The sequence below is a fragment of the Akebia trifoliata genome, chromosome 8, assembly GCF_017979445.1.
Source record: "Akebia trifoliata isolate Shusen 1 chromosome 8, ASM1797944v1, whole genome shotgun sequence".
Classification (NCBI taxonomy): domain Eukaryota; kingdom Viridiplantae; phylum Streptophyta; class Magnoliopsida; order Ranunculales; family Lardizabalaceae; genus Akebia; species Akebia trifoliata.
The window spans coordinates 29,346,729-29,366,719 of NC_141382.1; positions in this window are offsets into that span (position 1 = coordinate 29,346,729).

Sequence of the window (19,991 nt, forward strand, 5' to 3'; positions counted from 1 at the left end):
CAAATTTTTTTTTTATGAAAACGATGAGTTTGAATGGTTAGGACATTCAATCGTGAGAAATGTGGGAGATGAGATCTAGGGATTGTTAAGAAAAGAAAATTTACTAAATGAACTATTAAGAAACTGTCCAAAACTTAAGGACTATTTAGAAAAAAGTCTTTTTGTCAGAATCCTTTTAAGTAATTTTTCCTATAAATATTTTAGCTTGACTATATGCCTTTGCAAGTTCCAGACAAAGGTCTAACAAGAAAGGCTTTTGTTTGTTACTCTCAAAGGTTGGCAAGACCATACTACGAAAAATTCGAAAAAAAAAAAAAATCAAGGTTGACAACCCTTAGGGTTTTGTTGCAATGAAGGCTTTTGTTTGTTAAATATTATTAATTTCATCATAATCAAAACCTTATCCCACAAAATCAAGGTTGGCAAGATCATATGTTCCTCCATTTAATTATGTTTAAAGCTTTTTTTTTTTTTTTAAATGTTAGTTCTGCGTTCATACTAAATGTCATTGCTCAAGTATTACTAACTTATGTAATGAAATAAAATATGTACTTCAACAATTTTTTTAGTAGCCATAAATTTCTTTAATTAATAGATAGAGAAAACTTGTTCATACCAATCGAGTATTGGGGTGAAATCTTATTTTCCATGAAGAACTAAAGTATATTATCACAAATTGACATGCTTATGTGGATTCATAAAATCACTGAGTTTTTTATTTGATCATTAGTCAAAATGTTGATAAGTACTTTAATAAATTCAAATTTCTTCCATTTACATGTTCCATTGTAGGTTTCCAAATTAAATGTCACGACGAACTCCTCAGACGTACCAAATTTAGATTTTACAGTGTACATTTGATATCCATCACCAATTCTTTTTTCTTCTTCAATTTTATAAACCCATTTGTCCTTGAATTTCTCAAACAAATTTTTGGTGTGCAAATTTGACCATACTTGAGAAGTAAGTCGTTATCTGGGACACATCAAAACCTATATTTTGAATGAAAAACTTCTTTACTCTCATTATCTGCATTATTCTTCAAAGCTTGTTCCTACTTAATAACAAATTCCTTAAGATTACTTTTCAAAGTAACAAACCCATAAAAAAATTAATTCTTTAATTGTGCCCAGTGGTATTTATACCAACAAAAAGTGTATTACGATTATAAACGGGCACCCATGTCTCTCGTATTTTAAACCACTATTGCAGCCATTCATTCTACTCCAAACCATTTTCTTCAATCATATCCTATCATCTCTTTTCAAAATCCTCCTCAGTGTGTGTAGTTCAAATTCATTTTTGTAATTTATTCTTAAATTCAACATTCTTAAAATACATATGTGATAATTCCTCGAAATTTCTTCTCGATGTGCCATATATAAGGACGATGATGAGTGTTTAAAATTTTTTGGCAATAACATTCCTCATTGTCAAATCTTGATCGATGATTATTGATATAAGATGTTTTCTTCACATTACTTCTAACCAAATCTCAAACAATCATATGAAGATCACCTCAGTCTCATCCTGTATGAGTGCACCCCAAATTGTATATACTACCAGTGGTGGTTAACTTCGGTAAAAGGGGTGGATGTCATATCATATTTGTTTATATGATGAGTTATATCGAAGGTCATCACATCCCCAAACATTGATATGCCATGCGTGACCTAGCATCAACCCAAAAAAACATTATTTGCCCTCCCATCATCATCACACTGTATCGCATAAAAAACTTGTGGATTTTCAATATATTTGCGCTTGAAGTACATGAACACTGTTTGTGCATCTCCCCATTCTAGCTTCTTGTGTCTAATATTCATCAATTGGTTGTAACAATTGTTATTGTAAAAACCAATCAGATCACCACCAAGGATTGTTGAAACTTTGCCAACTGACAAGTTTTTTCTTCGGAATGCTTTAATTAAATTTTTAACTACTTTTGGCATGTTTCTATTAGACTGCATGTTCATTTTCCTCACTGATGTAATTACCTTATGATTATGGTCGTTTTTTAAAATCGATACTTTTATTAGGTAATATATATGTCATGTACAATTTGCATTGGTGTCTTACATCAACATCTAATAGTTGAACAACTCCTACTCATCTTCTTCACAATTTCGTTTCAACCGGTTCCCTTTCTATTATCTTCGGTGTGAATTGACCAAAAATCATCATCCAATGTCTCTTGTTTCAGGAGCCGTTGGATCATGTTTGATCTCAGATCTAACGATTTAGATCGCATCCTATCTAAAGTATGTGTCTCATGCCTTTTAATCAACACCTACTCATTGAATATGTGTGATCAATGGTTATGATTACGTCCAATCAGTCACTACTTGATCTAACGAATCTGAACTTCCCTGATCGGATACCAATCATGAATCAACATACCTGGTCGATCCTGATCAGGTATTAATTTGATCCAACACACCTAATCATTCTCGATCAAGTACTATTTTGATCCATTGTATCTAATCGATTCCCGATCAGATATTAGTATGATCATGCGATGCAGATCGCACCCGATCCATCACACGTGACAGATCAACCACAACTTTTGGATGCTTTCGAATATTAAAAACTTTAAGACTTCTCACAACGATGCGAAATGTAAAGTGTGCTTCAAAGCGCCCAATGTGTTCTAAATGTCCAATCGTCCTTTTGCACGATGCGTGTGCGCGAGTGGTACTTCGCACCACCTCGAAGCATTGGATCAAAGTTTTAAAGGTGTTACACAAATATAACTAACTATGTTTGCTCCTTCATATAAGGTATTCCACATTTTCAATTATGAGCAATGTGGGAGTAAACTTTATACATAAAAAACTTCCTAAGTTTTCAACTTAAGAAAAACCCAATAACAAACCACAAATATTAGAATTTTATTTTGAAAATTTCAAACACTTTTTAGGATTGAGTTAGGGCACAACCATGCTCGACCCGCCCCAACCTCATTATGCCTCATTGATATCCCTAGTTTTGTTGTACCATAGCAGCAACAACATATGTTTTCTTTATAGATACGTGAGGTCTAGTGGTTTTAAACCTCGAATCTATTTGGGTTTGGGAGTCACCACTATTCAAAGAGTAAGTTGTGAATGGGTACCTAAAAGAATATTTTAAAATTCATTTTTTCAAAAAGGTGGTGACTCAAATTTTTTCTTAACCTAGATGATCAGGTAAAGAGGTTCAGTTGAAAGATGGGGTAGGTGTTAGGCACCACATCTTTCCCACCAAGTTGGTAGTTACCATGTTATTGGCCAAAAGTGAAGACTACGATTTTTTATTTTATTTTTAAGATTTTTGAATTAGCAAGATGATGGGGATTGTGCATGGACGTATGTGCATGAACTTGGGGCTACCCTCCAGGGTCCGATTGACTTTTGACTCAACCTATTGCATGTAGGACTTTCTGTGGGGATGGTGCATGTGACCGTGGGATGAGTCTGGTGGAATCGAGTTGAATGATCTCAAGCAAATGGTTATGGGCCCATCACGATGTGTAAGTAAAAAAATTTATTTGTTTAATTTTTAGATAAATAAACCTAATATATCTGATAATATAATATGTTACTTTTTTAGTAAAATTTCTTGTTGTTGTTTCCTTTGTTCAAGAAATTTTATTCATTTGACATGAGAATTGAATGTGTATATGTCATCATTTTATTTAGGGCCTTCATTGATCACAAATCTTGTTTGGGGTATGATATGAGCATATACTGCTTAATGATCCTAGTTCATGCAGCTCAATTTATTGTGAATTAAGTTTTTATAACTTTATAGCTTCCATCATGTTGTACTTTGCCACGAACTAGGCTCATGAATTTGGTAGTGCTCATCACATTCCATGGACTAATTTAGAGCTCATAGTGGAATGACCCAAGTAATTTTTAGGTGCTGTTGTTTAATTTGGAATTGTTAGTGGAACTCTGATATAAACATGACTATTGTAGGGATTAACATAAGTATTGGTTCACTGCAAACCCCATTATTAAAAGGGGAGGACAATCTAAAAATTAAAAAAAAAATTAAATAATTTTTTTTTTCTACCTACCTATTACCCGCAGTCAAAATAGACCCAAATAGAGAACATCGAGGTTCTCTATCACATTAATTTATATACAAAAAGAGTTACAATGAGTCATAATTTACAAAATTACCAAGTACTTCACCAACAATACTCTTAACCAACCATGCTAACAAACGCCATCATCAACATCCACTCACAGCAGCACCTCTATCTTTCTTGCCATCATCTTCTACTTAACCCAAATAGAGCATTGGGAGCTACAAAATCTATAAAAGAACCGGTTTGAACTTGTCCACAACTGCATTGTCCAACCAATATAATCAAATCCAATGGGATAACACTTGGAAATAGAGAGATGCTTCATAGACAAAACAATTCCTTCTGGTAGGAACAGAAAAAAGCTAAAATGTGATGGTCGGACCAAATAAAAGTCTTATTTTATATATATATATATATATATATATATATATATTATTAGTAATGGAAGTACAAATCAAAGTAGAAGCATTGAAAGATGAATGCCAAAAGTTTTTCCAGAGTTTTAGCTGATACTTCAAACATATAAACGAAGCAAATATAATTATCGATTGTAGGTCTAGTGCGATTATTCTGTACCTTTATCAGGGGATACTTTGTTATTTTGGTCAATATGCAGGAAAAAAAAACACACGGCAACACTACTACTTACTTGAGTTCTTGCTGAAGAGTATTAAACAACTCCTTCTTGGTTTGGTTATCTGAATCGACTAAACATGCCAAACTCGACTTTGATAAAATAAAATTTCAAAGTGGGTGACTTACGATGCTAATTAACAAAAATGGATCCTAATTTTCATAAATGCCTTGTGCTTTCAATTCAAAATTTTGTTTGCTCAAATCTCACAAGAGAACTATGTTATGAAGTTGAAAATTCCAAATATATAGGTTATAATATGAAAGTTCCTATCAAAAAGGAGGAAAAAGGTTCCTACATGAAAGGAAGAAATGCCAATATATGATTACCTTTGCAACAACTTTCAAGCCAAATAATGCCCTTCTTCTAACTTCACTACTGTCATCTTGTAAAGCTGATACCAAAAATGGAAAAAGCTTCACTTGAACAAAAGTGTTCAAGGCAATATTTTAAACACCAATGTACAAAGAATGTGGAGACAGATGGTGCATTACAGTTTAAAGATTGTAAAATCAAGTTAGTTAAAAGATTGAACTCAATTATATGAATGAGAGACTTGGCAAAAATATAGCTAAAAGAATACCCTAATTTATTGGGGGGTGAAAGCGCCCTTGATCCACGAGGTGTGCAGATCTGTTTTTGATTTATGAGGTTTTGGAAGTTGTCACTTAGTTATTACGGTCTAGGAACAGAGCATTGACTCTAGATAGATAAAAATAACTAATCTACGAATAAAAAGAAACTATGGTCCGGGGATCATGTTACGGGGTTGGAAGGTATTAGGTACTAATCCCGTTTGACAAACGTCGGTCTCTACTATTTTTCAAAAAAGATTACATTGCTAAAAGACCTAAAATCAAAAAATTAAAAAATAAGAAGTATACCTAGATGATCGCAACGATTTGTTCCCTTAGAGCTGGCGAAGAGACTCCTCATATGAGATTTCTTGCTTTGTTTTCGTTACTGAATCTGTTTCTGATCTCCAAGTTGAGTTATCTAGATTTGAGTATTTTCTATATATTTTTTGAAGGGTTTTTGTATGTTTTTGAAAGATTTCTAGGTGTTTTTTGAGTAAAAGCTAGGGTTTGAATGATATGCAGGGAGTTAGGACTTCAAAATTAAGGTTTAGAGAAGGCTAGAGAGATTACTTGACCTACTTTTTCTAGGATTTATTTTGATCTGTGAGATTGGGTTGTGAAGGCTCCTATTTATAGATTTTTTTTTGGAAGAGTTAGTGTTTAATTAAATTTCTTTTAGATAAGGTGAATTAGGATTTTGACTTAAGTCTTATTTGATTGACTAGGTTTCTTTAGATTAGGGTTTTAATTAGGATTTTGACTTTACTCTTATCTGATTGACTAGATTTCTTTAGATTAGGATTTTAATTAGAATTTTTAAAGAACCCACCTTAATTATATTTTAATTCTTTAGGCCCCTAGATAGAAAGGTCGTTTAATAAATATCAGGGGCTCCACTTAAATAAGTGGGCAACCATCAACAATTTACTTGAGAGCTTGATTGATTGGTTTTAAAAATTTTAATTAGGATTTCACTTTATATTAATTAATATTTTAATTATTAATTTTAGAATTTTAAATTATTAAAATTGAAAAATTATCATTTTACCCCCGAAGAGGACTTTTGCATTGAAAAGTCATTTTTCGATGTTTTGGAATTAATTTTTCGTAAGAAATTCGATGGGATTATCGGTTTGTGTCATTTATGAATTTTTTTTGTAATGAAATGATTGTGAACCCTATGAGAGGTATTTTTGTAATTTTATCAAATTTGGATGAAAATTGGCAGAATGGTTTGTTTGATTTTACTTTATTGTTTTATATATTCGAAAAGATTTTTCTAATCGTGATGTGGGATCTAAGGATGTTTTGATGTTATGGTTATTTTGGTAATTTGACTATTTTTAGTGATTTTTCTCGTAAAGCTTCTTTTTATCTGAAAAATGATGATTTTTACGTTGTGAGTCATATTTTTCTAGCGTAACATGATTTCTAAAGTTTTGCTTGTTTGAGATACCTCATCTAAATTTTTGAAACATATCTAGTAACAAACAAAAAACATTGGAATATTCATCCATCATCGGGAACCGTCACAATCAGGTTGACAAGTTGATTAATCAGGCGAGTGTGAAAATGGGGTGTCTACAGAGGGAAAGTTTCTTACCTTGCCTTTTAGAAAAACATGATGAGAAGGAGTTAAATCATCATACACAACAATAGATAAGTAATCAATTCCTATATTTCACAACAAATAAAAATATCAGAGGTAAAATAATTTTGTGAGTAATCAATATAGAAATGTAAATACAAGAGATGGGGAAGGGATTCTATCAGATGCTAGAAAAAAATAAAATGACCAACTCCTGCAAAGCATATACATACAACTCCTTTAATAAATAGATAAGTAAGAAAAAAAATGGCTATAATTTAGGAAGACTAGACTTGAGTTTTATAACCGAGTAGAAGGTGACTACTAGGTAAGCAATATATGAATATATCATGTGTCTCGATGAAAAAAAAATAAGAGAGCATTTACATACTTTCTTTCAACACAGTTTGGATAAACTAATTCGAACTATTACATATGACACCTAACTTCAACTGTTAGAACCATTTTCCATTGAATTGAGAAGATTCGGTCCCTACACCAAGGAAGCTATGGTTCATGTGTCATTATCGAGTTCTTTTCAACCATTCAATGCAAGTCTTCTATGGCTTCATTTATATAAAACATACATGCAAGAACAAATACAACAAAAATATATTTACTAGAGATGAGTAAAACCATCATTTGACCTTACCTTAATAAGGGATGCAAAAAAAGTCTATTAAAAAAATAACTAAAATTGCTACAAAGATATCTTGGTTTCTTCTTTTTATTCAAGGCCTTGGTGTTGCTAGAAAATAATCACAATGTAGAGGTTGATTTATGCATAAATTTTATTAAGAGCTCCATTGTAGATTTGAGACCCCTACCCATTAATATAAAAGTGATGGGAATAGTAAAACATGTGCCTAAGGGTGTCAATCGAGCCCACTTGCCTAGCCTGTCAAAAAAAAAAAGGTTAACGGCCTTGGCATCCAAAGATTTTGTTGGTTGTTTTGGGCGTCTTTGTGGACCCAACCCATGATTGTCACGTATTAGGACTCCTCTTGGAGTCAGAGTCTTAATAAGATTGAGTCCCTATTGATATAGGAGACTACAATCTTATTTCTTATATTTATGTCTATAAATAGATAAGAATTGGGGACATGAGACACAACAAAACATAAAGAATGTCAGATTCTCTCAATAATTTTTTTTCTCTCTAAGAAGGCAAATTTCTGGTTTCTATCCAAAAAAAAAAATCATAGGGTTTAAGGTGTAGAAATAACGACTACTCTATAAGCGTCGACGTGATGGTTATTTAGATTTTTGATCTTCGGTGATCGATTCAATGTGACATGACTCAAAGTATTGATCTTCGCAGCGACTAAAAGGTACGCTCCTAAAATCCTAACTTTGGTATCAGAGCCTAATTTGTTTCGTGCTCCGTTTTTTGAATAAAAACCTAAGTTTTCATCAAATAGAAATTTGGGCTTTTTTTTTAAATTGATTTTTTAGGATAAAAATTTATTTTTTCCCTAATCAATTTTGGACAAAAACTTAAGATTTTTTCTCTATCGATTTTTGACAAGAAATTTAGGATTTTTCTTCTCACCCTCGTTGGACACTTAAAATACCCTAGTTTTTTCAATTTCTGTTACTTCTTGTTGAAGTTCATAATAAATAAATAATAATAAAAAAAAGGAAGAGGACGTAGAATCAAAAAAATTAGATGAAGAACTTGAGAGGAGATCAGATCAGACTCACCTGATCTGTCCTCAAATCGAGTGTGGAGAGCAAAAATCGAACATGTAATCTTCATATCTATAGTCGGACGATCTATCATTGCATCACAGACCCATGTGTTTTGGTTAAGACTCGTCGTAGGCTCATGGCTTGGGTTCCATAGCTGATCCCCTTGAAAGCCTCGATAGCTTTGGGCGATTAAATATGGTCTTCGTCTTCGTCTTCGTCTTCATTTAAAGATCTTTCGATTTGAGGACGTGGGTCACAAACCTATATGTTTTGGTTGAACCTTGTTGTTGGCTCACGTCTTCATTTTCGTTTATAGCTCTTTCGAACATAATCAACTTCTATAGATTGGCTTGATCGAAATCTGGTTTCAAACCCTTCTTCTCCAAATACCTTAACAGAGAAGATTTTTTTTTTGTGAAAACCTTTATCTTCTCATGAAAAGCTCATAAGATTAAATTTTGATGTGTCAGTATATCGAAGTTTGATGCATATTTTTTTTTGTTATAAAACTGATGTTAATTATTGAAATAATGAATTTTTGTATTGTTTTGGGTATTTTTAATATACAATAGTAACTTATATAATTAAATTACATTGAATTCAACAGAACTCCTTTCTATTAAAATTGAATAGATACTTTAATATACGACAGTAGGTTGTATAATTAAATGATATCGATTATAAAATAGCTTACCAATTTTATTTTGACTATTATAAGGTGTGGTCTTGGAGAACATTTTTTATGCATGTTACCCTTCAAGAGATTGTATGGATGCACTTTAAAATAAATAAAAATTGCTTGCTAATGATGTAGCACATACCATGCAAATATGTATTATTTGATATATTTTTTTTTATTTGTGATTAATTGTTTAATTATAGTTGTTGGAATAACATAATATCGACAATTATTTTCGGTGATCAAATTTAAATATTTATTAATTTATTACCATTAAGAGTGGTAACCTTTTGGGTTCCTCTTTGAAATTTTTGCATCATGGATTTAGCAATTAAGATCAAAAGAGATGATTGCGAACTTTGACAATTGTCAATATTTAGTTTTTTGATCTAACATCATAACATTGATCTTTATTGGCTTATCTGAGGGATTGAGCAAATTTTTATGTGTGGCACAATCGATAAACATAACATCATGTACATATATATTTTTAATTTGTGCACATTTTTTTGCATTTATACAGTAAATTACAATGACATATAAAAACATAGTAGTGGATTTAAATAAGGGAGAGAAACTGGATGGTAATAATTATGATATTTGACAACGTAAGATCCAATATCTCTTAGATGAGCAAGGGGTCTTGGATACTTTGACCATGATTATAGATAGATCAAAAGAAGGGACTTGTGCACAATACCGTCATAGCATGGACACGTACTTGAATTAGCAAAAAAAAAATCTGTACGCTCACTTTACTATGCTAAGTAGCATGCACGATGATCTTATTAACAAATTCGAGAGTTACCGAATAGTCGAAGAAATGTGAGATGCTTTGAAGTTGTCTTTTGTGGGAACTTTAGCAACCAGATTGCGCACATTAACACTGAAGTTTGACTCATATAAAAAGGCTCCCAATGACACTATGATCGAGTATTTTAGGAAAATATCTCAAATGATACGCGATCTGAAAGTTATTGAAAATGTTCTGACAAATCAGTAGCAAATCTTTATTGTCTTGAGATCTTTGCTCGATTCTTGTTAGTAGATAAAACTCAATATGATGCATAATGAGGGTATTACCAACTTCTCTCAGTTGTCGCAACATCTTGAATTAGAAGCTAAACGTCAGTCTGTAAGGACTAACAGTGTCATTTTCATTACTGAATCCAGTAAGTACAGGAATTTTAGATCCAAACATAAGTCAATGAAAAGAACTCAGACTAATGATATTGTGCCTAAGAAGAACTAGAATTTCAAACGTCATAAAGGAAAATGTGGTGGAAAGAAAGACAAATCTAAGATGATATGCCATAACTGTAAGAAATTAGGTCACTTCACTCATGAATGTATGGAGTCAAAGAAGGTAAAAACCAACTCTAATACAATTTTTCATTGTTTTGTTTGCACAGAGATGCTTATTGCTGATTCTTATGATCTTGATTGGATTGTAAATTTCGGATCAACCAAACATATAACAAGGGATAGAGTAGGGTTCGTAGAATTTCGTTGAGTCCCGCATGGTAGCATAAACATTTTCATGAAAAATAATTCTAGTAAAGACGTAGTGGGAGTAAGAACATACCAACTACAGATGCACACATGACATACATTGTTAATCCACGATGTTCTTTATGCGTTAGGAGTTCGATGTAGTTTACTTTTAGTTACATCGCTATTAGATTTAGATTTAGATTTTTATTTTTCGTTAAAAATAATTAGCATTTCTTTGGATTTAGTTGTTTATTGATACACTTTTATTTCAAATGATTTGTTTAAATTAAAAGTTATTTTTAGTAATTTAAATCCTGATGTTTATTCGATTTTCAAAATGTTGTTTCTAATTCTATGAAATGGCATGTTAGATTAGGCTATATTGGACAAGATAGGATAAAAATACTAGTGAATGATGGATTATTAGGTCCACTTTCAAAAGTTGATCTTTTGATCTGTGAACATTGCCTAGTTGAAAAGTCAAGTAAGAAATCATTTGGTATGGCGGTACATGCATCAACTCTCTTAGAGTTAGTCCATTCTGACATTTACGAACCACTTAATGTGAGGGCACTCCATTGAATGACCTATTTCATCATATTTATAAATAATTATTCGTGATTTGGATATATTTATTTGATTTCATATAAATCTGAAGCATTAGATTGCTTTAAGAAATTTATGGTGGAAGTTGAAAATCAGTTGGAGAGAAAAACTATGACTCTCAAAACTGATCGAGGAAGCAAATATTTATCAAAGACTATGAAGAGGCTCTGTAAAGAAAAAGGTATCTGTAGGCAATTAATAATTCCTTCTACTCTGCAACAAAGTAGCGTAACAGAAAGAAGGAATAAAATCCTTTTAGATATAATGAGATTAATGATGACGCAAGCAAACCTTCCTATTTCTTTCTAGGGAGATACTCTTTTGACTATAGCCTACATCCTCAATAAGGTACCCTCCATATCTATTACATCAATCCCTTATGAGTTATGTATAAGTGAAAAACCTTATTTGGGTTATCTACATCCATGAGGATCATTTGGTTTTGTTCATATTCCTTTCCATCAAATTGGGAAGTTAGACACGAGAACTAAGAAATACACGTTTATAAGATATTCTGAGTATTCTAAAGGCTTTGTGTTTATTTATGAACGAGACAATAGTAAAATGCTAGAGATTGAGTCATGATATGTTGATTTCATTGAGAATGATTTCTTAAGCAGAAGGAAAACATAAACATCACATGAGTTCTACGAGTTGATAGAAACAAATTCGAAATCAAAAGAGAAACCTCCACTTATGCTCGATGAGGATGCGATAACTAAACTTTATGTTCTGATGATCATCAAGGATAATGGGAGTGTACCAATATATGCTATTGATGATGATCTTGAACTACGTAGGAGTAAGCGTGATATAATACCCCGTTGTCGATTTAAGATTGAAGGAAAATTATCATATATGCCCTATTTGATGATGATGAACCTAGGAATTACTAGGAGACATTGTCATCATCTTCTTCTAAAAAAATGAATGATTTCTATGCAAGAAGAAGATAGTTCTATGTTGAAGAATCAAGTTTATGAACTTGTTGATCTTTCGCTTAGACGCAAGACTATTGGAAACAAATAGATTCTAAAAGTCAATCGAAAGGCTGATGGAACTATTGATAAGTATAAAGCCCGTTTGACTGCAAAAGGATATACTCAAATAGAGGTTATTGACTATGATGAGACTTTCTCAAGAGTAATGAGACTCACATAAAGCCCACTTGGCTTAGAACTCTTCCAGATGGACGTTAAGACAACATTTCTCAATAGAGATTTGGATGAGGAGATCTATATGGATTAACTTATATGCTTCAAAGTAGAAAGACATGGGCATAACGTCTGCAAACTTAAAAAGTCCATCTATGATTTGAAGCAACCATCTAGGCAATGGTATTTTTTATTTCATCGAGCTATTACTACAAATGGGTTTACAATGATAGAAGATGATCATTGTGTATACGTTAAACAGAGTGAAAATAGTTTCTTAATATTATTTTTGTATGTTAATGACATTTTGTTGACTGAAAATGATACGGAGTTAATTGTCGTCACTCAGAAGTAGTTATCCTCAAATTTTGAAATGAATGATATTAGTGAAACAAATTTTATACTTGGAATTAAGATCACTCGTAATCATTCCAAGAGACTTCTTTGTTTGTCTCAAGAAACTTGCATTAAAAGAGTGCTCGAGTGTTTTCGTATGTAAAATTATAAACCCATAGACACTCTAGTCTAAAATGGGCATTCCTTATATCTTGATTTTTTCCCTATGATGAATGCAGAAAAGGAAAAGATAACACAAGTACCCTATGAAAATGCAATTGGAAGTTTGATGCAGTTATGATGTGTATTCGACCAGATATTTGTTTTGTAGTAGGATTGGTCAGTCATTATCAAAGTAATCCAAGAATTGCTCATTGGAAGGCAGTAAAGAGAATTTTTTGATACTTGCGTGGGACTACAGATTATACATTTTGTTACCAGGGAGCAGATTTATGTTTACAAGACTATAGTGATGCGAATTGAGCTAGTGTTGTGTCTTGGTTTTGCAAGAAATAATCTTACATTGCATTATTCACGATGGAATCAGAATATATTGCATGTAGTACTGTGGTTCAAGAAGTTGTGTGGTTGAGAAAGTTTCTTATTTGACTCGTTGCATAGTGCCTCACATCCTGTATCATTGTATTGTGATAGTATGGCAGCACTAGCATATGCAAAGAATCTTAAATGCCATGAAAAATTGAAGCATATCGACATTCGCTATCCTACATTCGAGATATGATTGCGCAGAATGAGGTAGTCTTATCACATATTTCTTTAAGTCAGATGGTAGTAAATCCTCTGACTAAACCTATTCCCTGAGACATTTATCATACTTATGTTATGAGTTTAGGACTTCGTAGGTGTTGATCTGTGATTGTAATAGGCTTTTTTTTTTATCACTATTTGATATTCCTTATATATATATTCCTTCCATTTGATTAAATCATCATTATATTACATTCTTTTTTTATTATCTTATGTCCACACACTTTTTACTATGTTTTTGAACATGGACTTATTTTTCATCATCAGGCTAAGGTTATTCACTCACACAATGATTGCCTTGGCTCATAGACTATGAGCAAGAAGGTATAATTTTGACAATTAAACCTTAAGGGTTAAACCAATTTTACAAGGAGTAATGATTGTGAACTTGATAATTGTATTATTGTCACCTCGAATATTGTCGAAAAGAGATTCATAAGAATCAATTATGATTCATGGACTTATAGAATCATAAAGCTTGAGAAAATTGGATGTGAACTTTAATCACGTGCTTTGGTAAGAAATTAGATAGTTCAGGTTAGACACTCACAGTGCGATTAGACTCAGATTCGTATGGTGTCAAGGTTGACGAATTGTTGAGGAGCTTCACTATAGCATGTAAGTCATACTGCATGTGCTTTTTATTTTTGACATATTATTATCTATATAAGTAAGTGAATGATTTCTTGTTTCCTTACTGTGTGAGTATTTTGAATAATTAGGTACTTATTGTGCCCTTAGTGACTTATGACTATGTTGTAAAGTAGAGGTCAATGTTTACTGACTCTAGCATGTTACCTATAATTAGAATTGATAATGTCTAATGGAACATGACTAGGAAAGAAACTTAACCAATAGTAAGCAATATGAGAGCTTGAGGAAGATTATTCGGCATCACATTCTATTGATAGATTGTACAAAATGACTAGAGCTTGTGCCAGCACTGATATTTCTACTTTCAAAGAGTTTTTTATTTATTTATGCTATTTTATATTCAACGAAATTTATAGATTTAAAAATTATTTTATTTTTTGAAAAGAAAGCATGTGCATTGTGTACAGAGTTGAACATTGTTCTGAGTGTAGGCTCATGAAGGTTTGGAATATGCTCAATCCAATGTGATCCAATAAGTCTGGGGCATATGTAAATTATAGGAGATGAGATGTGTTTTGTTAGTTAGATAGAAACTTGGCATACTGCTCTATCTAGAAGTCAAACTCTCATTAGTCGCACACCTTATTCCCTTGTATGAAGAAAATACATGTATAACTTGAGATAATGAGATGGTTGAGTTGTTTTGAGCATCCATGTGGACCCACCCATGATTGTCAAGTATTAGGACTTCTCTTGGAGTCAGAGTCCTAATAAGATTGAGTCCCTATTGATATAGGAAACTACAATCTTATTTTTTATATTTATATCTATAAATAGATAAAAATTGGGGACATGAGACATACAATAAAATAAAAAGAATATTAGATTCTCTCAATATTTTTCTTCTCTCTAAAAAGGTAATTTTCTGGGTTTCTATCAAAAAGACCCTAGGGTTTAAGGTGTGGAAACAACAACTGCTCTAGAGGCATCGACGTGACGGGTATTTGGATTTTCGATCTCCGACGATCGACTCAACGTGACATGACTCAATGTTTGGATTTCCACTGCGACTAAAAGGTACGTTCTCTAAATTCCTAACAGATTCTAAAAATATCCATATCATTTCAGGGTAAGTGTGATACTCTAGCAATAATTTAGTCCCAAAAGAGCTTATGAGCTTAATATCCATATCAATTTTCAGCATTTCGAGGTCATTTGGACCTTATTTGTTTATTTAGTTATTTAGGGTGTTAGATGTTTATGGTAGGGTATGTAATTAAGTAGAATTGTTTTTATTTTATTTAATTGATCATTTGCATCAATGTAATTAATACCAAGAATAAGCAAGATTCTGTTTTTCCCCACCATTAAGAAGCTTATTAGAAGATCAACATGACCTCATTGGTATTATATATATATATATATATATACAACAACCTCTGCAACAATCAGAAATGACTAATATCCATTTAAATAACCATATGACATATAATAGAACTCTATATTCTAACCTGAAACTTATGTCAAGACAAAAGAAGATGGAAAATCATCAAAATCTAATATCACATAAAGATAACCTATGAATATCATATGCAAGTCTCACAAATGTATATAAAATCAAGATTGCATATGCATTTGGCCGAAGTTCTGGATTTTTCCGCAACAGGCTTTCAATAAGTTCTTGACTGATATAGAAAAAAGAAAATTGATTAAAGCTAATCCATTCAAAGAAGGAATGATTTCTTACTATCTCTCATTCATAGACAAGCTAAATATGAGCTACCATATCCATTTTCTAGCAATGAGAGAGCAAGGTTTGCTTAAGCCTGAAAATGGTATCAACAAACTTAACCAAAAAAAAAGATAAGACTAAGTATACAAATCAAACATATGGAGCAAATTGAAACAATAAGGATAAAGAACCTTGTAGCGAAGAAGAACATTATGCATATGTAAGTGTTCAAGTTCACAATTATACTGCTCTAAATGTACTCAATCAACAAAAAAGACACATTAATAGAAGGGATATATTGCAAGTAGTAGTAAAACTTTATAGGAGTTTTACAAATACGTAGTAACACTTAAGATCTAGAGATACGACAAAAGAAGGATAACCAGTTCACATTGCAAGTTGCATATAAAATCATAGACTTTTTGGTCTAATAAAACTTTTTGGCCACACGATAAATCCACCTATTCCAACTTCTCTTAGAGTCCCTGCAAGGTTGATCTTTCATTCTTGTTAGAACGAGAAAATGGTGTCGATCCTTCTTCAGTTTTGGTTCGGGTTAAAATGAGTAGATCACGATTTATAAATGGTTCCTAACATTAAAAAATGGCTTAAACCCATTTTTTTATATTAGAAACAGCCAAAATCAGTTTTATCCCCATGTTCCAATATAGTCATTTTCTTGTAGTGATCTAGACTGAAGACCATCTAAATATTTATAAAGGTATCCTATTAGAAAGTTGTGTGTGTGTGTGTGTGTTTGTCATTTTAATATGAGCTTAAAATGTTAGAAGTCAAAAACCTCCTTTTGGTGATCTATTAATGAAAGGACGACTGGCCCATTCTCGCTTAACTGAACCCGAGAGAGAGTTTTTTATTTTATTCATCAGGTGATTGAATGTATTTTGAGAAGAACCCTCTTTAACCCCTCTCTCCAGTCATCTCTCTCGCTCATCCTATCAACACCCTTCTCACCCTCTAAACCGATTCAAACTTTTTTGTTTAAGAATAGCTATCATCGTTGGAAGAAAGAAGATCTTGCTTTTCTATATTTTATGTGCTCTGAAAGTACCCACAACCACCATAACTACCATCAATATTTAGAAAAATTGAGAGGCGAATCAATTTTTGAAAGTAGTGTCAATCTCAACACCAACATATTCTGAGGAGGTACAACTACATTGACAAGGTAATCACCTTCCTTGAGTACCCTTATTTTCTTCTAAGTTTTTTTTTTTTTTTTGCAAGGATTGGATGCAATTGAGATTTAGTTTTCCATGTGCAATTATGTATTAAGTTTGAGATAATTTGCATTAACATATATGACTCCGAATTTCCACATCAAGATTGGATGATTTACAATGACATGCATATGTGCATTAGAATATCTATGTTTGGTATTCATTGATCAAAATACATTTGGAAATTGGAATTCCCATTGGTTTTCCAATCTAAGGGAAGGTAGGTGTTCCTTCATATCAATTGGCATGAAGGGAAGAACATTAAGCACTTGATGATTAGGATAATTCATGTGAGGATTTGGAAATCATCCAAAAAAACATGATTGGCTTTATTGATGGCGATACGTGGACCATTTCGACACGAAAACAATCCATGCATCATATGAGTAAAAGGATGAGTTAGCTTTGTAAGTTTTTATTCTTTTTATTAATCCATTGCTTTACAGGGAGAGTAAAAGGTTCTAAAAGTGGATATGGACAAATTTGTGTGATTATTGGAAGCTATGAAAAATCATATTTCATTGGGTTGTTTGGGGTAGTTTAGAGCCATGAAAGTATTCGTTATTGCTTTCACAAGAAAATTTTCTTCTATGACTTATTTCATAACGCCAAAACCCCAAGGCCTAACCTTAATGGCACACCAAGTTCCCTTTTGGGACTGTTTTCACGAGGCCTTTTGGATTGTCCTCATAGTAATTATGAGACAGTGTTATGTTAGTCGATAGGGCTGTGTTGGTGATATCGATCATATTCATAAAATCTGGGTAGTTCTTTTTTAAAGGAATTGGTAATTTATCTGGCTTATGGTATGGTGTTGGGCCAATTTGAAAATCTATTTTGCTCATGGTAAGACAATTAATTTCGTGAGATCTTGCCACATGATCCCTATGGCATCAATTTTTAGATTGAGATTACCTTTCGAAATTTTCTTTCACATATAGCCTTTTGAAATCTTGAAGCCCAATACCAATCAATTTGATGGGCCACCATTGCACAAAATAGTGATGATGTGTTGGCTCATAATAGAGCCCATAGGCCTTAATTTGACCTTAGCCTCTTTTAATTGATCATAGAAATGCTTTAACCCTAGCATGACTTTAGTCCTCTACAGTTACCATAGGATAATTTTGGATCATAGTAGAGACCAATTGGCTCAATCAAGTAGGTTCGGTGTCTAATACCTTACCAAACCTACAACCCAACCCCTTACCTATTTCTCTTAACTGTAGACTAGTTCAATTCCATATTGGAGTTATTATTGGTTCATAAACCTAGAACTAAGTAGTGACTCCCGAAATCGTACCCGCTCGCTGGTCAAGATGCTTTCACGCTCAGATTGCCATCTTTAATGTTAGCAACCATGTATTGCATGAACGTACAAAGCACATTAAAGTTGATTGTCACTTTATTTAGGATTTATTTATGCGTAAATAGATTGTCACACACTATATGAAGTCAAGTGGTTAGTTGTCTGATTTTCTTATTAAACCCTTATTTTGTGTACTTTATTTTATGTAGGTGGTTCCACATAACTTTACGTGTCACTTAACACTACGTGTCATAAAAATTTCACTTTTTGAAGCCAAAACTCACGCTTACTGAGCTTGGCGTATAGCTTATGCTCCCGTAATAACTGTAATGTGATTCTGAGGTATCTCTCGTGGTCCTCCATTGACTTGGAATAGATTAGGATGTCATCCATGAATATAATGACAAATCGATCGAGGTGTTCCCAAAATACCCGATACATGAGATCCATAAGTACTACCGGTGCATTCGTTAAACCAAAAGACATCACTAGATACTCGAAGTATCCTAGCCTATTCCGAAATGCATTTTTCGGAATGTAAGCCTCCCAGATTCTCAATTGATGGTACCCGGATTGCAAATTGATCTTAGAGAAGTACTGGACACCTTGTAGTTAATCAAACAGATCATCGATGTGCGGAAGGGGGTACTTTTTCTTAATTGTCACTTGATTTAGATTCTGGTAGTCGATGTATAATCAAAGCGACCCATCCTTCTTCTTGACAAATAAAATCGGTACTCCCTAGGGTGAGGAACTCAGTTGAATAAATCCCAAGCTCGTAAACTGATAAATCTGTACTTTCAACTTTCGGGGCCATTCGATATGGTGAAATAAAAATAGGCCTTGTGCATGGCATCAAGTCAATCGAGAATTTTATCTCTCGATATGACGGCAAAGTCGATAATTCTCTTGGAACGACATCTCCAAACTCCCTTGACTACCTCTATCATATCCGTCGACGTTTCTATCTCCGATACTCTCAAAGTTTCCAATTGGTTAAACAAAAGACCGTCTCTTCTATACCTAAATCCTTGAACTTTTGAATAACCTGATCTTCTAAAAACTACTGGTCTTGCAACACAGTCAACATGAGTATGGTTCTATACTAGCCAATCCATCCCCAAGATGACATCAATCTAATGTCATGAGATCGGTAATCATCTCTTGGTCCTTTATCCTAATTATACAGTTTTTACATAGTTTTTGGATTATATGTCGATCTCCCAATAGTGTAGATAGTTTCATCACCCGGTCCATTTAAGAAATCTCTAAATCTAGTAACTGTGTAATCTCAATAGAGATATAGGATCTAGAGGAATCATTATTATATAAAACTCTAATCTTTATATTAGAAATTAAGATTGTACCTTCCAATACCTTGTTTAAAATTGGTATCTCCTCCTAGGTTAAATGATAAACCCTGCCTGGGGGTCTGGGAATCACCCCTGCTTGTGACTGTATAGAGAGTAGTTTTTCCTAATATGTCACGCCTGGCCACATGTGAAATATGT